Source organism: Mercenaria mercenaria, chromosome 13 (genome assembly GCF_021730395.1).
Source record: "Mercenaria mercenaria strain notata chromosome 13, MADL_Memer_1, whole genome shotgun sequence".
In the NCBI taxonomy this organism is placed as follows: Eukaryota; Metazoa; Mollusca; class Bivalvia; order Venerida; family Veneridae; genus Mercenaria; species Mercenaria mercenaria.
The window spans coordinates 56,014,815-56,042,078 of record NC_069373.1 but is presented as its reverse complement, the minus strand read 5'-3'; the positions used below and the strand labels follow the sequence as shown (position 1 = coordinate 56,042,078).

General features: G+C 33.5%; 2 protein-coding genes across 6 annotated transcripts in view; both read left to right on the top strand.

Moving 5' to 3' along the window:
- LOC128547945 (uncharacterized) overlaps positions 1 to 27,264 on the top strand; it is a 322,495-nt gene that overhangs the window by 187,892 nt on the left and 107,339 nt on the right. The window lies entirely within an intron of this gene.
- LOC128547946 (FMRFamide receptor-like) overlaps positions 1 to 27,264 on the top strand; it is a 174,287-nt gene that overhangs the window by 94,149 nt on the left and 52,874 nt on the right. The window contains exon 1 of one of the 5 annotated variants that reach the window (XM_053521898.1): positions 11,722 to 11,796. The exons of 2 other annotated variants lie outside the window; for them this stretch is intronic. The gene's annotated coding sequence lies outside the window, so the exon portion shown is untranslated. Of the gene's footprint in view, positions 1 to 11,721; positions 11,797 to 24,123; positions 24,255 to 26,192; positions 26,335 to 27,264 lie in introns of those variants that run through there. 2 more of the 5 variants (XM_053521897.1, XM_053521899.1) reach the window with 2 other exon arrangements.

The window sequence follows — 27,264 nt, the reverse complement described above, 5'->3', positions numbered from 1 at the left end:
GGTCTACCTGAACTTACTGAATTTGTTCCATGTTCTATACATGCTGTTCACAATGGATTCAGAAAAGGTCTTAATGTCTATGGTGAGGATGCAGAGGAATTAGCCATCGACCTCTTTCAGTGGTTTAAATCACACACCTGTCAGAGAGAAGATTATGCTGCAGTGCTGGAAGACCTTAATCTTGATGAAAACATGTTTGTAAGACACGTTCAGTGTAGGTGGCTGACATTGATACCCGCTCTTGGAAGACTACTCAAGCATTGGGAGGGTTCTAGTAGATATTTCTTGAAAGTGCTACCACAGATTAGTAAAGATCAAGGAACTGACAAGTATCTGAAGAAGAATTCTAGGTACCTCAGGATTTGTGAAAAGCTGAAGTCCAAAGAAATTCTAGCACAGATTCAGTTTCTTATTAGTGTGGGGCCAGTCTTTGAAAGATTTTTGATCATGTTCCAAAAGCAAGAGCCTCTAATTCACATGTTGTATTCAGAAGCCTGTGACCTTATTAGGACATTGATGCTTAGATTTGTCAAACATGACATTGTTGCAGATGCCATCGGGTCTAAACTGGTTAAATTAGATGTGAAAGATCTGAACAACTGTCTTGATTTGAAAGAGATGGAAGTTGGTAGTGACACTGAGAAGACGTTATCTAAGCTTGACTCAGGAAAGCAGAAAAGTCTGCAATATGACATGAGGAAATTTTATCAAGAAGTAACAAGTTACTTGGCTAAAAAGCTTCCGGTTGATGTTGCTTTGGTAAAAAATATTCAGTGTTTACATCCAGAAGTAAGAGAGCAGGAAAGTGCCTTTAAACACTTGAAAAGGCTATCAGAGACTCTGCCAGGTATTTCAAAAGAAGAAGTTCCTTTAATCAGGGATGAATGGAAGTTGTATAGAGCAGATGATATTCCAGATAGCAAGATATATAATGACCAGGATGAGATTGATAGAATAGATCATTATTGGGGCTATGTCTTGAGCAGGAAAACACCATCAGGTCGTCTAAAGTATAAAAATCTGAGAAAGTTAGTGATAAGCTGTTTGTGCATAAGTCATGGGAATGCAGATGTCGAAAGAAGTCTGTCTATCAATAAGAAACTGTTAACTAATGAAAGAACACTATTGTCTGAAGAATCCCTGAATGGCCTCAGGTTGACTAGGGATGCTGTTGGTATGTACAAGGGTAAGGTCACAGACATTCCAATGACCAAAGATCTACAGTCTTCTGTTGCCAAGTCCTATCAGAAGTATAAGGATAGAATTGAGACAGAAAAAGCTGAATTTAGATTGACTGAAAGTAAAAAACAAGCATTGAAAGAACAAAGAGAAAAAGAACAGCAGTCACTGAAGCTGAATGAAGAAAGAAAACGAAAATTAGGGGAAAAAGAAAAAGAAGTAAAGAAGAGTGAACAGCAGTTAAAGGATGATCTGTCAAAAGCAAAGCATGTCTTTGCAGAAGCAAATAATAGACTTTCTGAAGCAATAAAGAAGAAAGACTTCCAGGAATTAGACATAGCACAAGGATTGTTACAGGTTGCCAAATCAAACCTTGATAAGGTTGGTGATGCTTTGGAATGTTGCAGAGAAAAAAGGCAAGACATTGATTGCAAGCGGCAAAAGATGCTTGACAATTTTATGTACAAACAGAAAACATCATTGGACTCAAGTAAATCAAACAAGAAAGGAAATTGACTATACAGAGAGAGGATAAGCCACAAAACCAGCTCTTGGTTATATAGCTTTAATATGGTGTGACACAATCATGTATAGGAATATTATATGTATTGCAAACTGATGTTAACAATATATTAATACAGTGCACAACATCATATCTGCTAAGTCCATCATTTAGGGTTATTTTTAAAATGGGGCATGGCTTGCTAGATGTAGAAAATACATGTTTGGTTGTTTTAGTATTAGATTAGTACTTGTATGTCAATGTTTTCAGCTAACATTTTAAAATCTACTTGACCTTGCATTTTAGAAAATGTTATTGCTAATGCATGATACTTTACTTTGCTGTATCATTTAGATGCTTTGTGGCTTATAGTGCCTTTAATAATACCATTGCCTGTAATTATATAAAGAGCTACACATAATCACTTGTACTGTCTAGATTAACTAGACTGTTCTAGGAAGATGAGCAGAAAACACTTGGCTTATTTTTGGACAAAATCTATATGTTTCAAAGAACTTTTCAGGCATAGTATTAAGGCCCAGTTGTGAAACATAATGCTTAAAGTTTTCAATATATCTCCCTAGAACAGTAGCTTTTATATAACATTGTGATTTATGATATGTAAAAATGTTCAGTTTGAATAATAAAATGAAAAAAAAATTTTAGGTTGATGGCAGCACTTCCATTGACTTCAGAACCTGATGAGAATGAAAACAGCTTCATACACCAAAGAATGAGTTCATTTCAAGTGTTTACATGATGGCACATGTGAGTAATTAGAAGATCAAATGGTAAGTTGACCGTTACAAGATCCTACTTTTAATGATCTGATTCCTACTTTCCTCCTACTTTTCTCCTACTTTTTTATGTTAGAGGCTCCTACTTTTCTCCTATTTTTTCTTCAAAAGTCACTGGAAAGCCTGTGAGTGAGCTATTCAGTCAGTATTTTTTTGGTAAGCACCCCTTTTAACAGTATATGGTACTGTCCAATTCAAAGATGGACAAGTTCATTATAGAAATTTAGCAAGGTAAGGGTTAAATGAGACAAAACCATTTCAGAAACTAAAACAGTAATCCTTACACTTACATGTTGGATACAATAAACCCATCATCAATGTTAAATGCGGTCCTGAAGAATTACTGTTGACCCAGTCTCTGTAGCAACTAAAGTATTGTTCAATTTTATTGACCTGTCAAATGCGTATTGATTACATGGTCTTTGCACAGAATATTTTAATCTTCGGTTGATTTTTCGGTACATTCCATACAGTGTACGGAAAGTAACCAGCAATTAAAATGGTTTATATTTAAGGCATATATATGGAGGTATGAAAGTCACGATAGCTCAATGGTCATTGTCAATAGCTTGAAACCCAGAGGTCTTAAGATCAATACCGTGTAGTGTCTGTTGTTTGTTGGTTTTTTTCAAAAATTTCAACAAACACTTGGTACATGTACATTTTTTATCCAATATTTCCTCCATTGTATTTTTACAAGTATTTTTTTATTTTTATCTTTTTTATATTTTTATATTATTATTTTTTTACAGTTCATTTCAGTATATTAAGAATTTCATAAATATAAATTACAACAAGCTAAATTCATCATTCAGTTTCGATTGCTATAAATTCAGTACGAAACACTTTTTATCATGAAGCCCGTGAATTTCAATTTTTACATGTCCCTTTGTAATTTAAAAATAAAAATTAAAATTAAAAATGTTCTCGCTTATGGGCTCGAACCAGTGATTTCCCACATACAAGCCATGTGCTGTAACCACTGAGCCACTGATATGAACAAGGAGTACGTGTTTCACTTACAATTATACTAATAATGATATTTAGACACTTAACCAAAATTTATTTCCGTAAAACATACGGATAGCACCGAAGTTTGGCCGAATATTATAATATCAAATGCACAGAGCGTATAATAAATGCACATTTGACAGGTTAAAAAAATAGCACAATAACATGAAAAAATGTTAAGATTTCTGAAAAGGGTCACTTCTGCAGGAATTTCCATTTGGAAGTTTATAGTTTGTCAAGGACAAGTCTGGTAGGTAATTTCTATAAGTAATGCAAGAAAATGGCAAATAATGCACTTGTAAATGCACAAACAAGGCAATTAAAACACCAGTAATGCAGTAAATGCAGAACTTAGTAATGTCATTTTCATATTTTGCATTTAGAATTACTTTCTCTTTTGCTTAATAGACATGGTTAATTATGAAGCAGTTATTTTGATTATCATAGTGACATTCAGGTTTATATTAGATTGTACTTGCCTGCCTGGTTACCTCAATAATTAGAATAAAAGATTGGCAAGGGAATATCAAAGGTTCAAATCCTTGGCGGGGTGGGGTCTCCATGATGTTTGACTTACAGGAATATATACAAGATCTCTAATTCGTTGGAAAAACGTGTAAAATACCCAGATTATGCAAAGTTCTGTCTGCTGCATTTTGCTGAATTACTTTTGTAAATCTTTACTACAGAAACAAGGTATCACTCTTCAGATTCAAGCGAAATACAGTTTTCATTTGTGTCTTCAGTTGAAAAAGATCAATTAATGGAGTGATTATTATACACAGGCACATTGTGGCTTCTAATGCTCTTTGCTGGTTTGTCTGTCTGTAAGTCAATCATTTGGTTTTCAATAAGTATTTAAAAATCTCTTCAACCTGGAGATGTCAAACTGTCTGTTATCAGAGGAAGATATCTGTTGTATTTAGTGTCATCAAGTCAGAGGTTATTTCTAACTCCTCCTATGATATTAGATAAAACAAAATACCCTAAGTGAAGTTATCAGGACACTTGCAAAACTCCTGAAAAAAAACCAAAAAAACTACTGCTATTGGTAACAGAAATATTGAAGTTCATGAAGTTGTTAGTAGAAGACCTCTTTTGTGTTTAGTGTCAGGTCAAAGGTTAGTTCTAGCTCCTACTAAGAAAAATTAAATAAAATGAGCCGCGCCATGAGAAAACCAACATAGTGGTTTTGCGACCAGCATGGATCCAGACCAGCCTGCGCATCCGCGCAGTCTGGTCAGGATCCATACTGTTCGCTTTCAAAGCCTATTGTAATTAGAGAAACTCTAAGCGAACAGCAAGGATCCTGACCAGACTGCGCGGATGCGCAGGCTGGTCTGGATCCATGCTGGTCGCAAACCCACTATGTTGCTTTTCCCATGGCACGGCTCAAATACTTAAAGTTAAGTCATTAGGATACTTTCAGAACTCTTAAAAACAAAGTTCGAAGAGAAAAATGAAATTTACAAAGCGTGCTATTTTGTCTGCTAATGGTACTCAAGGGTTCAAGCAAACAAACTCACAAGAAATAATCTTACCTTAAGGCAGTATCAGATTTTACAGACTTGATACTTTAAAAAGTGAAAACACATAGGTCTTAAACTTGACCAAAAAAAGAAGAAAAAAATAGGGGTTGTTTGATTGAGCCTGCCACGGTAGTGGAAATACATTCTTCTTTCCATGCCCCTTAGCCTCTGGGTTGAGCAGAACTCATCATTTACACAATGGTGTTACAAGTACCAAAATATAATTTAGAGACAATGCAGATGTGAAATTGTATGTTCATAAAGTCATTATCGGCACCCCGGTTTTTTTCATATTTGAGAATAGCTAGAAGGCACCATCCTTAATTTGGACAATAAATATGATATTGGCAAAGAATTGGACAGAATTCCCTTTGTTCAGGATATGGAAAATTTGTTAAAGAAGAATTTCCATTCATGATCTTTAAAACAGATAGCAAATTGTCTGTAAAATTGCGAAAAAAGCATAAATCAGTATCAGAGATGACAATAATTTGTTATGATATAAAGGAGAACTTCTGTTTTACACAATTATATACTGACGAGATAAAGAAACGCCTCATTGAAATTTGGCGTTATTTTTTTCCTAACGCTTTTAATTGTTGTGAAATGTAGTAAATCTACATGTACTCTGACCGACAAACACAGTGAACAAAAACTCGCGCGATTTCATTCAGCCATTTGTTCACTTCATGTACCTGGTCATGGTTTCCTCTTGCAGTCCGTGCATGTAAACTATGTGGTTTGATTGAACGATTTTTGCACATGTACATGTGTAATACGACACACAACCATATTTTCAGCTATTCTCTGGAAAAAAACATTAGTTTTCGTAATGCCGAGGCTGAATTCTGAAGAGAGGGTTCAGGTTTTGGCTATGCTTGAATGTGGGCGAACGCAGGAACAAGTTGCTAGACGTTTTAACGTCTATCGTTCGACAATTGTGCGTCTTATTCGACGTGTTAGAGACACGGGAACGTCTATCGATAGACCACGTTCAGGTAGACCGCGTGTAACGTCAATACGACAGGATAATTATATACGTCAACGTCATTTACGTGACAGATTTGTGACGGCGCAATCTACGTCACGTATAGTTGTAGGTAACCGTGGACGTCCAATTAGTCGACATACAGTGAGAAATCGACTCAGAGAACGCGGAATTACCTGTCGTAGGCCCTACCGCGGTCTAATTCTAACGTTACGCCACCGTCACCAACGTCTTATTTGGGCCCGCAACCATCGCGGCCAGCGTTGGCAGAACGTAGTATTCAATGACGAGTCGCGTTTCAACTTGTGGAACGCCAACAGACGTATCTGTGTCTATAGACGACGCCATGAACGCTACGCAAACAATTGCGTTTTGGAGCACAATCGTTACGGTGGAGGTGGAGTAATGGTGTGGGCAGCAATCAACCATAGGTTTAAGTCCCAACTCGTCGTTTGCCAAGGTAATCTCACAGCCAGGCGTTACATCGACCAGATATTACGTCATGTAGTTGTCCCTTTATTCTGTCAACGTCAAGGATTAGTCTATCAGCACGACAACGCGCGACCTCACGTTGCACGCGTCACCAGGACTTTCTGCAGGCTAGAAACATTAATGTTTTACCTTGGCCGGCGTGTTCACCGGACTGCAATCCGATTGAACACGCGTGGGATTATCTCGGACGGCGGTTACGTCAACGTCAACCCCAGCCAGCAAACGTCCGGGAACTGGTAGCAGCGCTGCACCAGGAGTGGGCCAGAATCCCACGGTATCTGTTACGCAACTGGTGCGGCTCTATGAGGCGTCGCCTTGCTGCTGTGGTTGCTAGCAGAGGTGGCCACACGCGCTACTGATTATTCTAATGCATTTCTCCGACCGGGCTATTAAAATTCAAGATTTAAGCATAATGCGACAATGAAATGATTTCTTATTGACCATAAATTCTTGTAAAGCATCTAATTTGCGAATGGAATTGTTCTTTTCTAATTTTGAATCACGGTTAACGAAAAATTGTATACCGAGTTTGAATGAGGCGTTTCTTTATCTCGTCAGTGTAGTTAATGATGGTATTCTCCAGAATAAACACAATGTGTTGGATACTGTAAAAGGGTTCATTAATAGCTTGCCTGATTTCCAAAGAAAAAGTAAACAATAAAACTTCTTATGAATGAATTTTTACAGTAATGACCATGCAATAATATGCTAAAATTCACAATTAACACTTTAAACAAGAATGATGTCAACAATGTATGACACTTAGCCCTGTGAAAATGCTTGATCAAATAAAATAAAAGGTCAAAAAAGGCGCAGACTTAGTTATTTCAGCGTTGTTTTTATCTTTATAAATGAAGTTTTTCTAAACTTTTTATATGCACAAAGGGACACATTATGTTATGACACTCTGTGTCCAGGCGTCCTTCCGTATGTCTGTCCGTTAGCACTTTCGTGTCCGCTTTGTAACTTGAACCCCTTGAAGGGTTTCAAAGAAACTTGACTCAAATGTACACCACAGCGAGATAACACGCAGAGCACATGTTTTGGATGGTTCACGTCAAGGTCACATTTAGGGGTCAAAGGCCATTTGACTTTGTTTAGTGTCCGCTCTGTAACTTCTCAACTGCTTGAAGGATTTTAAAGAAACTTGGCACAAATATTCATCACATCAAGACGATGTGCATAGCACATGTTTGGGATGGCCTCCTTCAAGGTCAAGGTCACACTTAGGTTCAAAGTTCATATCTTCGGGCGTATATTGTTCTGCACTGCGGTGCTGTTGTTAATCTGATGGCATGCCACTTTAAATTACAAAACTATCAGAAGTTTTGTAAACACATCAGAAAAAGGAAGCAGTTTATCATCTTTTAGCTTCAAAATATAATATGTCTAGCAAATAAATGGTTTATTCTTAACCATTACAAATGATACTACTGAATATGCTAGATAAATATGGTTTATTGCATTGAATAAATAATATTGTTTATGGATAAAAGTTATCTGTCTGTTTGAGGCTTGGCTAGCCGATACATTTAACTCTTATCATGCTGGACATGATAGATTATGCCTTTGCGACCATTGTAGATCATGATCAGCTTGCACATCCATGCAGTCTGATCATGATCTACACTGTTCACCATTCAGTTCTAGTATATTTCTTAATTACAGTCCAAAACTGTTATTTCGACTTCTGTTATTTCGATATCTTGAGTGGATTTTCCTGGTCGCGTTTTTTTTCCTTCTTATTTCATATAAATCAGCTACGGATATCTCGATTTGAATATTTCAGTTTTTTTTGATATCTGGACTATATTTTCAATCTCTGACTTTGAAAGTTACTCTATTTTGACATCGGTTGTCTCCAGTAGACATTAATCATCTGCCAAACGCAGGTGCGAAAAGCTTGACACGTTTGTATTTGCTCAGTTCTCTTCTCATCTGCCACCGTATGTGCGAACAACAACACGCGTAGTTATTCATTTAATGGTCCTGCTTATGACCCGAAGCCAATTAACTGGTGCTCATGTGTCATTAATTGTTTGTTTGCAATGCTAACTGAATATTTGAAATTGAGTGGATTTAATTGCAATTATAAACAAAAAGAAAAATGAAGGTTTTGTGCAAGTTACATCGTATTTAGGTTTAAACTTAGGAGTGAATTTCAGGAATCATGTGCATTGCAAAAAGCACAATATGGTGGAAAGAGGTATTAGAAACCAGGAAGGAGGTTGAAAACTTACTATTATTTCAACAAGTAATGACCAGTTAATATGTAAAACATAATATTTATGTACAAATATACATATTTTGTCTCAAAAAACATCTTTTTCTGAACACAAAACAACATTATCCCACCTACCAACCAAAGTTGACCGAACTTCGGTTATCTCGATATTTCGATATGTTGACTTTTTTCCCTTGGTCCCGACAAAGTCGAGAAATTGGGATTTGATTGTATTAATTTATCTGAATAATGACATGTTTTGTTGGGTGCATGAAATTTCGTCAAAACACGTTTGGTCGAACAGACAAATGAATGAAAAGATATTATGCCTAATGGGCATTATACAGAATGCGACAATTAGTCGATAAAATTAACAGGCCACGACACTTGGTCGAAAATAAATTATTATTATTGATAATTACTCAAATTAAACGATCAGTAAACGCCTAAAGGTGTTGTTCGTTGTTGATTCCTTAAAGTCCTTTTAATTAGAAAGAATATTAGACGAATTATGTTCACAAACGAGAAATCATAATCCGGTCTTGGATTTTCTGAAGGGAATAAGCTTTAACATCAAATATTGACTTTATGTTGTATCTAGACAATATTATTTAAATGGAATTTCAAGTGCTGCTGTCATCAATTGTAATGTAACATGTGATTTTTTAATAGTATATTGTGTACTGTTCGATTAGAGTTGAGGTTAATTAAGTTATGATGAATAAATATTTGATGATGAATCAAGCTGAGTCTACCTTAATCGAGTGAAACTGTAAACATATCGGCAAAGTGGGTAAGTTAAATTCGACTAAATTCGACCAAATTCGACGAAAATTCTGTTAAATATACATTCGACATAAAGTCCTATGAGACCAATTGTACACTCGACTAATTGTCCTTTCTGTCTAATGTCTTTTCGACCAAATGTCTTTCGATGAATAGTCATGGAAGCGTTTTGTCTATAGATTAGCCCTAATGTTTCTAGCAATTACTAAACTCATAGTGGCTGTAGGCTGCTTACCTTACCTATTTGACCTTGAATGTATGTATGAGGCACTGAGTCATGAATGGTAACATTTATGTTGAGTATAAAAAACTATGTAACAGGTCAAGTGACCCCATTTTTTAACAAATTTAATGAAGAGCCGCATAAAAACGTTATTTAAAGGTATTTCTAGTTTCACCTGAAGTGTGTCTTAAAGGGGCCATTAGGGTGGCCAAAAATGGTGTAATGTGCCCCCATTTAAATAAAACGAAGAGAAGATCTTACAGTGAGGTCAAGTTTGATTAAAATCTGTCAAGTGGTAAATGAGCAGAACTTGTTGAAAAGTTTATAATGCTTTAATTTTAAATGTTAAAAACAGACGGAGCAGTTTTACATAGGAGAATATTGGTGGACTTATATAGTTTTACACTGGAGAAGATAAGTGGACTTAGTTTTACATAGGAAAAGATAAGTGGACTAGGTTTTATATAGGAAAAGATAAGTGGACTTAGTTTTACATAGGAAAAGATTAGTGGACTTAGAGTTTTACATAGGAGAATATAAGTGAACTTACTTTTATCAACATTTAGTTTTACACTGAAGAAGATCAGTGGACTTTAAGTTTTACATGTGGTAAAAAATTAGTGCACTAATTAGTTTACCACTGAAGAAGATTAGCAGACATAGTTTAACACTGGAGAAGATTTGTGGACTTGGTTTAATATGGGAAGAGATTAGTGGACTTAATTTTACATGGTTGAAGATTTGTTCAAAATCTCTAAAATTATTGAACCCATAATGACAGTAGGCTTTATATCCCTAGGTAGCAAATGCATGATGTGTTTTGATTTCTTTCCCTGTCTAAGATAGAAATGGTTTAAAAGGAAGCTAGAAGTGATAAACAATAAGTGATTGATTAGTACTGCGGTCTTCAGTTAACAAGGCAGAATGACAGGTGTTGAACATGGATAAACAAGATGATATGTGATATATTAATTTAACCGAATTTTGACCTCAAAAAGTTAATTTTGTGTACAGAAACAATGTTTTATCTTCTTATTGATATATTTTTGTGGTTCAGTGAATTTATAATTCAGGAAGTTTCTGTATCCTATCTAAATCAAATTTTGTATTGGGTGCTCTAACGCATTCTGGCCTGTCTGCTAGATTTATTGCAAAAATTACATATGTGGATAGTGTTTAAGGTAAAAGCATTTATTTTTTGAAAATTGATTTATCTCTTTAATATACCCCCACAAACAAAGTAATGTATGTAAATTATGTAGAAAACTGCCTACTGTGTTAGTCACACAGTATAATGTTGATGTACACTATGTTATGTGTGAAATATAATGAAAAGCTACTTTCATTGTTAGTCACTGAGAAAAATGGTGATGCACACTATAATATAGTATGTAAATTATGAAGAAAAACTACCTACTGTGTTAGTCATACAGTAAAATATTGATATACACAGTGTATTCATAGTTTTGACATGATTTTTTAAGGTAGTGTGTAAAATGTGTTATAAAGCTGCCTACAGAGTTAGTCACACACTAAAATGTTGATGTACGCTATATAGCTTGTAAGATATGAAGAAAAGATACATACCATATGTTAGCAGTACAGAAAACTATGTAGTATGCAAACATATAGAAAAGCTACCTACTGTGTTACCCACACAGCAAAATGTGTAAGATGTTAAATGTGTAGAAAAGCTACATACTTTGTTAGTCACACAGGAAAGTATTGATGTAAAATAAAAGATACATAGTTGTATATTATAACATACATGAAAAAAAATACATAAAATATCAGCTGAAAAATACTGATTATTTTAGTAATTGATAAAAGATTTATGTACATTTTGCTATTCCCCTTTGCATTCTGCTTGATCATTTCCTGAGACACTGACTTCAGCAAATTTAATGAATCTCCTATACTGTTCTCTCGGGCCTTGTATCGGAATATAGTGGTCTTTAGGTGTAGAAAGCCTTCATTTGATATGTTGTATCAGTATTAACAATATGGTATTGGAAAAGGATATGATGAGCTATCCAATGTGGTTTGATTAAAAGGATTCTTTAAGGTATTCGTCTTGGGTAGTTATTTCTTTTTTTACATATTAAATGTTAATTTGTTTGTTTTCATTTCTTTTCGTGCCACTGTAATTTTTGATTTTTCAAAATTGTCTGCCCAGTTAGATAAAGAAAAAATGTGTTTTTAAGGATAATGCCTTGAGTTTTATGAAATTAGAAATTACTTGAATTGATGATAAATTTTAAATAGAATGAAAAAACAACAGTGATTCATAGTTTTCTAGGCAGTAGGTATAAAAGATAAAAAAAATTGTATTTGAAGTATTAACAATAACTACATATAATCTGTGCTTTACACTGGACACACTCAAAGAACCACACAGCCTATTTAAAATTAAAAAGACATATAGATTCCTCTCTCTCTCAGGGAGGTTTCTTTTTCTTTGTCCCTGTGGTATTTTTGATACTCTGGTAGAAGATTAAACTTTGTCAACCAGAATTTGTAGTCCTGTTTGGTGCCATATAACCTATACTGTGTTGGTGCACCGTAAAACCCAAATAAATAAATAAATACTGTTTTAATACATAAAGCACCCATGAATGTGTTTATCATGAAAAGGGTGCTATATAAATCTGGTATGATCCAATATTTAAAAAAAAACATATTATTGCCAGCCTGTAAAGAATTTTCTTTTTACATTATTTTCTAGCTTAATGGCTTATAATTTGTATAGTGCAAGTTTCAGGGTACTAAATTTCTTTGTTACAAATATCACTGCAAGTCAAAATATGGTGACGTTGGTACTGGTGTAATTAGCAGAATAGTTGTAAGTAAGTTGTTTTTTTATGTAAGTAAGTAAGTCATTAATGACTTTATTTCTAGAGGCTACACATTGTGTTTCCCCATCTACCACGTGGGCCTCAAAATAATATGCAGTATATACAAAAAAACATTAAACAAAAATGATCAAACATAGAATATCATTAATACAAAATGTACAATACAGGATTTTAAAAAAGCAAGCCAAAGAAAAAAAGTTGTAAAGATTCATTCAAATAACATATCACAGAAACAGCAATGATACAATAAAATAAAATGAAGTGATGTAATAATCCCATAAAAAAAAAAAAAAAACAATGCTTTGAATAGATGTTTGAGATAGCGATGGTTCCTTTAACTGCCACTAAATGTATGAACTTTGAAATTGTTTCAGCGTTTCTGATTTATGGATGATAGGCGGTATTTCGTTTAATTTTTTACCAGAATAGGCAATAGATTTAAGAAAGAATTCTACTTTAAGTTTTGGCACTTTTAATTCATTATTACTCTTTGAGCGTAGGTTGTCTCCTTGGATACAAGATATCCTAGTTAATATAATTATTCTATTTAAAGAGCGCTGCATGCACAGTGCAGCTTTCTTGTCACATTTTAATCCAAACCATATAAAAGGTTTTAAAGCCCGGATGAAATTTTAAGTTTTATTTCGCAAATAAAATTACTTTAATCAGAAGTAGGGAGGAAATTTGGAAGATTTCATATTAATCAGATAGAATTACTTTAATCAGAAGAACGTAGAAAAATTTGAAGCTTACGTATTTATCAAATAAAATTAGCTTAATCAGAAGTGGGAAACTTTAATTTGTTTGGAATTAAACAGTATAACTTGATCTATCAGAAGTGGTTTTTGTTATAAAATGATATAACAGAAAAGGCTTCTTCCACTTATAAAATAGGTAAGTCCTTTTTTTTTTCAAGGTTAACATTTGTCAACATTATGTTTAAATTTATAGCAAATAAATTGATAATTGAGAATGAGAGCTTGGTGAAGACCTTAGACAGATGAAAATGATACATCAAATATTTTTGAATTGTTTGTATGTAAAACAAGTTTGATTTAAAATGTTTATGTAACAGATTTAACCCTTATCATGCTAGACACGACTTCTTCTGCCTTTGCAACTAGTGTAGATCATGACCAGACTGCACATCAGTCTGTCTGATCATGATCTGCACTGTTCGCCATTCAGTAAGTATCTTTTGGTAAACATCCCTTTTAACAGTTAACGGTACTGTCCAAATTGAAAGACAGACAAGTTCAGTATAGAAATTTAGCAAGGTAATGGTTAAGTCTGATGAAGACCCTTCCTCTAATACAAATAAAGGGCATTATATTTACACTTTTAAGCAGGTCTATTTCACCAAATTCAAATTTAAAGGGGAATGTTCAACATTTGAGAATGTATATATTTAGAAAGAACTTAACGAAAACTTTAAAATGGCGGAAAAAAACACGAAAATCGGACAACAAACAAGATATGGCAATCTAAATATTATCAATTAATTAAACGGCAGCCATTTTGGGCACAGTGACATCATCATCCTTTCCTTATATGAGCATTAACAAATATGGAATTTATGGCAAAATCATGTTAAATACTACTAAACATTACTTTTGTTGCTTAAATTTAAGATATACATTTTTACACGCATGCTAAGGTTCAGATCATATTATGGCCCACATAATATGTTTCTCTTTGTTGTTATTCACAGATTTTCCATATATGGTAATGCCTATATAAGGAAAGAATGATGATGTCACTATTCCCAAAATGGCTGCCATTTGAGTACATAGATGCTATTCAAACAGCTATATCTTTTTTGTTTGTAGTCCGATTTTGATACTTTTTTCGTTAGTGTTTATGTTTCACCTAGTTCTTTCTAATAAGGAATGTTGCCAAATGTTGCATATTCCCCTTTAAGGCAGTGTAAACTAGCAAAAAAACTAATGCATGAGTTATATTTGAAAGATCTAGATAAGTAGACTCAAATACCATTTTGATATATATTAAAATTACAAAAATAAAAGTAATAGTGTATTTTCACCTTGTTAGATCTGAAAATTATCAAAGTGCTGTATTTAAGTAAGTATTCTAAAATTGAGTAATTGATTCAGATTGAATCAGTCCGTTTCAGTTTTTTGTGTGAAATTAAACAATTTTAGTTTGTTTGATCATAAACGTGAACAGGAGACTGTGATACTGTTATTAATATTCAGCAAAACCAGGGAAAATTGTAAAAATTTAAAACTGAATAAAAGGCAAGACAAAAACAAGTATTATCAGTATACTTCATGTGAATAAAAAGTAGTTATAAATAAGTTCCCATTGCAATGCATTCTCTGTTGATTTATCTTGCACAAAATATATAAATGCTTAATGTTTGTCTATTCAGCGTTTTTGCAAAATCAAAATATTTGGTCGGTTCAAAGTAAAATGAAGTCCACTCAGAACACAATCAAGTCTTTATGCATGTGCATTAAATCTATGCTAGTGAAATTGATGTTGCTATTAACTATAATATATCTACTGTGTAAGTCACAGAGTAAGATGTTGATATACACTATGTAGTGTATAGAATATGAAGATAGCTACATACTGTATTAGTAACACAGTAAAATTTTGATATACATGATGCAGTTTGTAAAATATAAAGAAAAGATACTTCCCTTGTTAGTCACACAGTAAACTATGTAGTGTGTAGATTATGAAGAAAAGATTCCTACCATGTTAGTCACACAGTAAAATGTTAATGTTCACTATGTAATGTGTACAATATGAAGTAAAGCTACCTACAGTGTTAGTCACACAGTAAAATGTTGATATACATTATGCAGTTATAAAGTATGAAGAAAAGATAACTACCATGTTGAGCACACAGTAAAGTGTTGATGTACTCTTTGCAATGTGTAAAATTTGAAGAAAGGATTATAAGTCATGTAAAATATTGATATACACTATATTGTCTGTGAAATAATACTGTGTTAGTCATGCAGTAAAATATTGATATACACTATGTGGTGTGTAAAATAATACTGTGTTAGCCACGCAGTAAAATATTGATATACACTATGTGGTGTGTGAAATAATACTGTGTTAGTCACGCATAAATGATAACCTAGGGGTGTGAAATAATACTGTGTTAGTCATGCAAAATGTACACTATGTGGTGTGTGAAATAAAAACTGTGTTAGTCACGCAGAAAAATATTGATATACACTATGTGGTGTGTGAAATAATACTGTGTTAGTCACGCAGTAAAATATTGATATACACTATGTGGTGTGTGAAATAATACTGTGTTAGTCACACAGTAAAATATTGATATACACTATGTGGTGTGTGAAATAATACTGTGTTAGTCACACAGGAAATTATTGATGTCATTAAAAAGGCACATAGCTGTATGTTGTATCATACACAAATAAGATACATGAAAATTAATATTAACTTGAAAATATTGCTTATTTCTTGTTATCGGTTATCATTTTTAATAATCATTGTGAGGTATATCTTGCCATGCCCAATTTATTGCTCTTAATCATTTCTTGAGACACTGACTTCAGTGGATGAATCTCCTATACTGTTTTCTCCGAGCCTTGTATTGGAATATAGTGGTCTGCCTTTATTTCATACCTTGCGTATTGCAATATTAACAATATCTGTAGTGAAACATGATAAGATGAATTTTCAGGATGTGGTTCACTTAAAGGTAGTTGGTTATATCATTTTTTTTTTACATTTTAAATATTCATTTTGTTTTGTGTTGTTTTTTTCTAAGGAAAAAATACAGTTTTTTAAATGCACCTTTGTTAGGCTATTTTTTCTACATATAATAAAAGTAAAAAGTATGAGTATACACAATGTAGTTATACTTGTTAAATATTAATTTTTTGTTGTTTTCTTTTTCAAGGAAAAAGATACATTTATTTCATCATATAGTACCTTTGTAAGGCTATTTTTCCTCACAGGTTAAAAAAGTAAAAAGTAATGCCAGTGTGATAAAATGGACAAAAATGTCTATTGTTATTTTACTAAATGCAAAAACAAGGATGCATGTTTTGAATAAAGTTCAGTTGAAGACTCAGTGTCAGAATTATCCAGGGGATTGTTCTAAATCTTACTGTAAATTTGAATTAGATTTAAGGGAAGAGCAGTGTGGGCAATTTTTTGCACAGAGACATTGTCATGATTTTCTTGTACAGACATTACCATATATGGTAAATTACTGAATAACAATTATAGCTGAATAAAAAATAATGTTAACATTGATACTGATGATTAAAATATACATTTAAATGTCATTAACATAATTTTGACATTTGTACCTTATTTGGTTTGTCATGGTACCCAAAATAATGACATCATTTTGTTACAAAAGAGTATTCAAATTAATGTTCTGTTCTGTTCTGTTAAGAAAAAAATAATTTTATAATAGTTTTACTGGTAGTGTTATAATAATATATAACAGCTTTTTTTTGGGATACAGTTCTTTTGTAAATTACACAACAGAAGAATCAAAATTAATAGGGAAATTTATATTGAAAATCACCCTATTTGAGTTAGAAATACAAGGTTAGAAGTTAATGATGAAAAAAAAGAAAGAAAAAGTGAAAATGGTGTAAAACATTTGGGGGGTGGGGGTGGAAATAATGTCTGGGTAAATAAGCCTGATAACTTTTTGCCTCCAACTGAAGTCTGTTTTATTTATTTTTAAACTTTTTGGTAATGAATGAAAATGTTTCTTCTACATTAATGAGCCGTGCCATGAGAAATCCAACATAGTGGGTTTGCGACCAGCATGGATCCAGACCATGCAGCCTGCGCATCCGTGCAGTCTCAGGTCAGGATCCATACTGTTCGCTAACAGTTTCTCTAATTGCAAAAGGCTTTGAAAGCGAACAGCTTGGATCCTGAACAGACTGTGCGGATGCGCAGGCTGGTCTGGATCCATGCTGGTCGCAAACCCATTATGTTGGTTTTCTCATGGCACGGCTCATTTGTCTTGTTAAGCCAGTGTAAGGGGGTTGTGGCGGCCATTGCACTTCTTTATTACCTGTCATTTAACAAACTGTTATAGTTTGATTTTAAGGTCAGTGATGTTTTTGTTCTTTTAATAATGGAATGGTCCATTATTTAGTTAATGTTATACAGTACGATAGTGATTCACAATCTTTCCTAAATAATGCAAAGTAAATCATGCTGATTTTAATAATTGACAGGAGAGTCTATAGTTTGAACTCTCAAAGGTCAAAATCAAACTATAAATCACATCTTCTGTTATTTTTGCTGGGTAACTGTACTTCCATGTTTCAAAAGATTCTTTTATAGATTTTATTGTCTTTCGTTCTAGCTTGGGTGTATTAAATGAAGAATGTCTTTGTCATTTTATTGTGTGGCTTTAGAAATATTACTGTTAATGGTAGTGAAAGTGTCCAGGAATATAAATTGGTTTTACTGTATATTAGTTCTATGTGTGGGAGTATTAATTTTCATGAATTTCTTGCTTTGTAAATCCTGGAAATTATGTCAAATAAAAAGAAAATAAAATCATATTAATTGTTTTTTTTTTAAATATATTAATTTTTTTTTATTTATGTTATTAAAAAAAAAAACGCAGTAATTTTTTCTTTGGTGAAACTGAAATTTTTGTGATGAAATTAAATGATTTTGCAGTATATCTATGACACTTAATTTACAGGAAAATGTTTTCACTTTTTAGATCTTGTTTGCTACTTTTTTTTCGAAGGAAAAAGGAAAATATTGTGGATTATTCATTGAAATGTTGTTGTTGTTTTTTTAATGGCATAGCAAAATTCTAGTTCTGATATGCACTTGTGAGAGATATGATGATCTTACTGAGATAATTCAGAAAAAAAAATATATATATTTTCAGTGGTTATAATCAGATGCTATGGTCTTTTCACTTTGAAAATACTGTGAAATCATTTAATTTTGTGGGCATGAAATTTCATGGTTTTTGGTCTAAATGGCATTTTCGTGGGAATATGAATTTGTGGATTTCAACTTATGAACATAAAATGAATGGGAATTTTACTTGTTCGTTGGGATTTAATTTCGTGGATTGACTCAACCACGAAATCCACAAAAATTAGTCCCCCACGAATATTAATGATTTCACAGTAGCTGATATATTTCACTGTCATATTTGGAAAAAAAACATGAATTAAATGGATACATATAATGGCAATAGCTTTTAGACTATTATCTCTTGATAGTGGTGGGAATTATCCAGAAATATAAATGGCTTTTATCACTCAATTTAGTGTAAATTACATATATAGTGCTAGCAGCTATGCAAGATTATTTTCGTAGTCCTAGGTTTTTTCCAGACCAGAAATGATACCGCATAATATAATTTTAATTACACTGAGTTGCAGGAAAAGGAATGAAATGGATAGATTACCCTAGACATATTGTCTTTAGTCAATTTTGTCTTGCTGGAGATCCATCAGAAGTTCATTCTCAGCTCTGTTTTCAGACTGTGTTTGCCCTCAGCAGTCTGTGTTTGCTCATGGCAGACTATAGGTGCTGGCAGTAGACCATTTTTGTTGTAGACACCCTCAACAGACTATGATTGTCCATGGCAGACTCTGTTTGCTCTCAAGAATTTTTTAGGACTCAGAAAACTGTGTGTGCTCTCAGCAGCTATGTTTGTTCTCTACAAACTGTGTGTGCACTCAGAAGATTATGTTTGTTCTCTACAAACTGTGTGTGCACTCAGCAGATTATGTTTGTTCTCTACAAACTGCGTGTGCACTCAGCAGACTATGTTTGTTCTCTACAAACTGTGTGTGCACTCAGCAGCTTATGTTTGTTCTCAGAGTACAAACTGTGTGTGCACTCAGCAGCTTATGTTTGTTCTCAGAGTACAAACTGTGTGTGCACTCAGCAGACTATGTTTGTTCTCTACAAACTGTGTGTGCACTCAGCAGATTATGTTTGTTCTCTACAAACTGTGTGTGCACTCAGCAGATTATGTTTGTTCTCTACAAACTATGTGTGCACTCAGCAGACTATGTTTGTTCTCTACAAACTGCGTGTGCACTCAGCAGATTATGTTTGTTCTCTACAAACCATGTGTGCTCTCAGCAGACTGTTTGTTCTCAGAGTACAAACTGTGTGTGCTCTCAGCAGACTATGTTTGTTCTCTACAAACTGCGTGTGCACTCAGCAGATTATGTTTGTTCTCTACAAACTATGTGTGCACTCAGCAGACTATGTTTGTTCTCTACAAACTGCGTGTGCACTCAGCAGACTATGTTTGTTCTCTACAAACTGTGTGTGCACTCAGAAGATTATGTTTGTTCTCTACAAACTGTGTGTGCACTCAGCAGATTATGTTTGTTCTCTACAAACTGTGTGTGCACTCAGCAGATTATGTTTGTTCTCACAAACTGGTGTGCACTCAGAGATTATGTTTGTTCTCCACAAACTGGTGTGCACTCAGCAGATATGTTTGTTTCTTCAAACTGTGTGTGCACTCAGCAGACTGTTTGTTCTCACAAACTGTGTGTGCACTCAGCAGATATGTTTGTTCTCACAAACTGTGTGTGCACTCAGCAGACTATGTTTGTTCTCACAAACTGCGTGTGCACTCAGCAGATATGTTTGTTCTCTACAAACTGTGTGTGCACTCAGCAGACTATGTTTGTTCTCTACAAACTGTGTGTGCACTCAGCAGATTATGTTTGTTCTCTACAAACATTGTGTGCACTCAGCAGATTATGTTTGTTCTCACAAACTATGTGTGCACATCAGCAGACTATGTTTGTTCTCTACAAACAGCGTGCACTCAGCAGATTATTTGTTCTCTACAAACCATGTGTGCTCTCAGCATATGTTTGTTCTCAAGTACAAACTGTGTGTGCTCTCAGCAGACTATGTTTGTTCTCTACAAACTGCGTGTGCACTCAGAGATTATGTTTGTTCTCTACAAACTTGTGTGCACTCAGCAGATTATGTTTGTTCTCTACAAACTGTGTGCACTCAGCAGACTATGTTTGTTCTCCACAACTGTGTGTGCACTCAGCAGATTATGTTTGTTCTCCACAAACTATGTGTGCAAGATTATGTTTGTTCTCTACAAAGTATGTGTGCACTCAGAAGATTATGTTTGTTCTCTTCAAACTGCGTGTGCACTCAGCAGACTGTTTGTTCTCTACAAACTGTGTGTGCACTCAGCAGATTATGTTTGTTCTCTACAAACCTATGTGTGCTCTCAGCAGCTGATTTGTTCTCTACAAACTATGTGTGCACCCAGAAGATATGTTTGTTCTCTACAAACTAGTGTGCACTCAGCAGACTATGTTTGTTCTCTACAAACTATGGGGTGCACTCAGCAGTTATGTTTGTTCTCTACAAACATGTGTGCACTCAGCAGACTATGTTTGTTCTCAAGTACAAACTGTGTGTGCTCTCAGCAGACTTTTGTTTGTTCTCTACAAACTGGTGTGCACTCAGCAGATTATGTTTGTTTCTACAAACTATGTGTGCCTCAGAGATTTGTTTGTCTCTACAAACTGTGTGCACTCAGCAGACTATGTTTGTTCTCTACAAACTGCGTGTGCACTCAGAAATAATGTTTTTTCTACAAACTGTGTGTCACTCACAGATTATGTTTGTTCTCTACAAACTGTGTGGCACTCAGCAGATTATGTTTGTGTTTCTTCAAACTGTGTTGTCATTCACTCATGACTATGTTTTTTCTCTACAAACTGTGTGTGCACTAGAGATAATTTTGTTTTCTACAAACGGGGTTGTGCATCAGCAGATATGTTGTTTCATCAATATGTGTGACTCAAAGATTAGTGTTTGTTCTCTAAAACTGTTGATGCACTCAGAAGACATGATTTTGTCCAAACTATGTGTTGAGCTATATCAGCAGGCACTGTTTTTCTCTGATGTAAAAACTGTGTGTGCCACTCAATGCAACTAATGGAATTGGTTTAATACAAATATTGTTTCACGTCATATGGTCACCCTTTTTTTTCTCTAAAATACAGCAGATTTGTTTAGTTCTCAACAAACTAAATGTGGCAAAGATTATTTTGTCTTACAAGTATGTGTGAACCAGAAGATTAACTTTATGTCTCAAACGTATGTGTGCACTAGAAGATTATGCTTTTTGACATCTACAAACATGTGTAGTCACCTCAGCAAATTATGTTGACTTGTTCTCTACTAAAGCAATGTAATGTTGTTCCAACAGGACTGGTGCAAGAATTATGTTTGTTCTCATTACCAACAATGTTGCTCTCAGAAGATATGTATTTACTCTACAAACTATGTGAGTGAACATATCAATATATGTTGTCTTACAAAGCCAGTTGTGCTTCAGAGATGTTTGTTCACAGAGTACAACTGTGTTGCACTAGCATAGTAAGTTTGTTATCTACAATACTGTGTGTGCACTCAAGCAGCTATTTTTTCTCTACAAACTGCGTGTCACATTCAGCATTTTATATGTTGTTCTCTACAAACTAATGTGTGCGACTCACACTGTTGTTCTCGGTACAAACTTTGATGCACTCAGCAGATGTTGGTTCTAGAGTACAATTGTGTCTTCTCAGCAGAATAATAATTTGATTTGTTCCCTACAAAATAAGGTGCATCAGATTCTTATGTTAAGTACTCTACAATAAAATAGTGTCAAACCAAAATTATGTGTTCTCGTACAAATTATGCACTCACAGACTGTTTTGTTCTCAGAGTACAAACCAGTGTGTGCTCTCAGCAACTATGTTGTTTGCTACAAACTATGTGTGCATCAGCAGCTTATTTTGTATCTACAAATATGTATACAGAATAGATTATTGTTATTCTCTAAAATGCGTGTGCACTCAGCAGATTATGTTTGTTTATTACAAAACTGTGTGTGCACTCAGCAGCTTATTTTTTCTCAGAGTACAAACTGTGTGTAAGCTCAGCAACTTATTTGTTCTCTACAAACTGTGTGTGCCATCAGCAGCTTATGTTTGTTCTCTACAAACTGTGTGTGCACTCAGCAGACTATGTTTGTTCTCTACAAACTATGTGTGCACTCAGCAGCTTATGTTTGTTCTCTACAAACTATGTGTGCACCCAGAAGATTATGTTTGTTCTCTACAAACTATGTGTGCTCTCAGCAGACTGTTTGTTCACTACAAACTATGTGTGCACTCAGCAGCTTATGTTTGTTCTCTACAAACTATGTGTGCACTCAGAAGATTATGTTTGTTCTCTACAAACTTTGTGTGCATTCAGCAGCTTATGTTTGTTCTCTACAAACTATGTTTGCATTCAGATGATTATGTTTGTTTTCTACAAACTATGTGTGCAAGATTGTATTTGCTCTCTACAAATTATGTGTGCACTCAGCAGACTATGTTTGTTCTCTACAAACTATATGTGAACTTTGTTCTGTACAAACTACATGTATATGTGAACTCACCGGATTATGTTTCTTCTCTACAAACTATATGTTTGTTCTCTACAAACTGTATGTGAACTCACCAGCTTATGTTTGCCAATGTTTACATTATATAACTTTTAGTTTTCATTTTTACTTCTAATTTATTAAAAAGTGACACTTTTTTAACTCTTCATAATCAAATGCTTTAGTGTAAATGAAATTTAAAGTTTTCTGACAAAAAAAAAAAAAACAGGGAAAAATATTGTTGAAATAAAGTAAGATAAGATGTCTACAATAGTTTAAAATAAGTGCTTTTTATCTGTGCATTTAAGTACATAGTTTGCAATCTCAGCAGCACAGAAGAAAGATTTTAAGTTGAAATAGTTTATGAAGCTATATTATGGAAGGCCACTGTACTTCATTTACGTGCTAAAATGCTAATTTAAAATTGCAATATTATACCAAATGCAAATTGTCAAACACTAAATAGGAGAAAACTGAGTTAAAATACAATTGTAATACGTAATGAGAGGATACCCAGGTATTTATTTAATGTTCTGAAAATTATCAAATCTTGCTTTATAACTGCTAATTGCTTAATATTAAATGGGAAAATTATTATTGTTAAGTTGAATTGAACCATGCAAATTCAACTTTATGCAGTAAAGTAGTTGGCATTTAGGAATTAGCATTTTGACATTTAGCAATTAGCATGGTACATCAACCTTCCATTCAGACATTATTCTGCTAGTCCTTAACCTTTACCCTGCTAAATTTCTAAAATGGACTGGTCCATCATTGAATTTATAATTGTTTCATACATTACCACAATTTATAGATGTGTATTATACTTGCTATAAATATGTGTACTGCTGAAAAAAAATCAATATCAGTGGTAACCTGTCTTTAAATTTGCAGCCAGTTTAGTCTTTTCCATAGAGTGGCTTCTTTTACACAGGTTTCACTGTCTTCTATAGATAGTAAAGAATTTTGATGCATGCATTTTATTGTTTAAAAAATCGAATGCACATTTTCAAAAGACTGGGCCACGTTATTTAATGCATTTTTGAATAGTTGAGTATTCGGAAAGCTTCAGCGGGTGTAAGTGTTGGCGAGTGTATCACTGTTGTATTGGTAATTTCATGATGACTGTAGGCGGAGTGTGGATATTAGAGTCCATTGTTACATTGTGATAATAATAATTTGTGATTTTTATCCCGTAAATGGAATAAAGGTGTTGAGGATTTCTTTTTAAAGGTACAATATATCAGTTATATAAAATAGAAAAAACAAAATTGGATAGGGAAAATTTCGAAGTAAATAATAATACTTTTTTTTGTAATGAATTGAATAATATCGCCAGGTGTGCCAGTATATTTATGCTGTATTGGTAATTTAGGTTTAGGATGTTAGCTTGCAGAGTTATTTGATATTAAATGTTATTATATAAATGGAATAGTATTATTGTTAAATATCATTTAAATCAGGAAAACTAAAACAATACTCTGCTAGTTAATAAATGGCAACCTTCCCTGTTTAGTTAATATATATCAAGTAGAGATTGTTTTCTGTTTTGGCAGGTATTCTTAAATAATTCAAACTTCAGAATCCACCAATTTGTTAAAGCTAATTAATTTAATTATTCTTAAATGTAATCTTTTTGCTCATCAGGGGCCAGTTATTAGTTTTGACTATACTGTAATAGTGTGAAATAATTTTATCTGGGGGGATATGAACTTAGGAATTTAAACTTGGAAGACAGAATGAATAGTAGTATTATTTTGTTCATTAGGAACTGATTTGAAATTCATTGATGAAGAAACAAATTAGTCCCATGAATAATAATGTATCATTTCTTGTTTTCCTCACTTTGACTACTTAAAGATGTCCAATGGCGATCATTCACTTAAAATATTTATCTTTAGGTATTTACGGTACTTTAAAATGTAGAAAATCCTCATCCAATGTATTAAAGACCTGCTCCAGTCCTACCTTTTAACCTTAAATTGTCACTGAAAAGCATGAAAATCCTGACTATGAACAGCGTTTCTTGTCAAAATAGAGTGTATTTTATATATAATTCTATATAAAATACCTGTGGTTTTGGGTGCTAAAGTGTGGCGTGTGGCCGTTAACTGTTACTTATTGTAATCATGGGTTGCATACACACAATAGAATTTGAAAGCCGCGGAGCAGGGCTCTAAGATTACCCTAAATATATAGATAAGTTGTGTGTGTAGAGCTGCATTCATAAATGAATATCATGCAATTACAGTTGATTGTTAAAAAGACTTCCAGTTTTTAGTGGCTGTACACATTTATACTGTGTTCAGCTATAACACGTATATAGTGTGTACTGATTTAAACATAATGAATAGTACACATAAACTTTTTGATTTTGATTTTGTATTTACACAAACTATAATGTAGTAACTGTTCCAGTTTTCAGATACAAAATTTTGGTCTAATACATCTTTAAGATGTTTTATTTCCTGAACATTATCAAAATTCCCTTAAACTTTTGGTGCTGTTGATTGATTGAAATTATCTGTAATTTAGGATTTGAATGAAACCATTTGAGCTTGTTGATTGGTTAAAATTAACTGTAATTGAAGTTTCAAATGGAACAATTTGAGCTTGTTGATTGGTTGAAATTATCTGTGAGGTTTCAATTGAAACCTGAATTGCTTGCTGATTGGTTGAAATTACCTTTGAGGTTTTGATTGAAACCAATTGAGCTTGTTGATTGGTTGAAATTAACTGTGAGTTTTTGAATGAAAACTTAATAAGTTTTAAGTTAGAATGATAGACAGAATGATTCAAGACATGTTATTTTGATCAGTCTGAATCTTTCTCTGAATTTCAACAGCTTTGTCACTAGAAAAGTGCGAGACTAATTGATTTTTTTGTATTGTGGTAAAATATTATAAAATGGTTTTCTACTTTTCTACAAAATAAATTGGATTTTATATATTTAGCTTTCTTTTAAGAAAATCTGTCAATCTGACAGGGAATATACATTTTGCCAGTTGAATAATCCTTTTAAGAGTACAAAAATAATGTAATTTCATTTGCTGCTAAATATGCATATGTAGTTGTAGGGAAGTAATAATTCAGTATTTTCAATTACAGATGCAATCTGTCAAATCTAACCTGTCACTTAATATGCATTGAATACTTAATAACTAAAGTTTGGTTTTAACAATGTTTGCACTCCCAATGAAGGATCAAAATGCAGTTCCTGACAGAAGGAAATAACCTCAATGGCTGGGGATTTCTGAGACCCCTTTCACATTTACGTGCTCCGCATAGTCAAATGGATTTAGCTGGTGAAAAGGTAAAAAGTGCGCTAACTTAAGATGCAATATATATTTTTTTTTTAATGCTGTTCTGGTGTACTGGTTGATGGCATACAGTTTTGTCCTTTTAACATATTTATAACTTTAAAAAAAATAATGTAAGTTAAATTGTACATTTCTTTTCAAATCAATGGAAAAACAAAGAAGCAAATTGAAAAGTCAATTAATTTTCTTTTTTTTGTATGAAATGTAAGGCTCTGTTTTAACCTCCAATTGCACACAAGCATTCCAGAAAAAATCCATACCGAGTTGAAAATTAAAAGATATTTGATTCTGATTGCTATAGATGTGGAAATTATTTGATAAAAAATAAATAAAAATTAATGCAAGGAAGTTTCAGTTTACTTCCCATTTATCATGTTTTAAAATGCCAAAAGCCTTTGTTGGATTCATTTAAACAAATTAGCTGATGAAAATTTGAATGTAGACATTGTTACTATCAGTTATTTGTTTGTGTTTGTTTTAAATTCAAATTAATGTAGTTTTATCTAAAAACCTGTTCAATAATTTAAGAAATGAAAAATGTATATTTAATGTGTGTGCTGTGAAAGCGATCAGTTATATAACTTACTCAAGTTACTGACATAGGAATTTTGCAATATGTTGGGGCATCCGTCCATCCGTCTGAAAAAAGTTTGTGACACGCCTAGCTCAAAGAGTATTTGATATAAATTGATGAAACCTTGCATGAATCTTTATCATGATATGAACTTGCGCACCAATTTTTCGTCTGGCTCCACCCCCCTATTTCAAGAGTTATGGCCCCTGAAATAGTCAAAAATGCACATTTTTCTCTTGTGACACACCTAGCTCAAAAAGTATTTGATATAAATTGATGAAACCTTGCATGAGTCTTTAACATGATATAAACTTGCACACTTTTTTCTATTTTTTGTATGGCTTCTCCC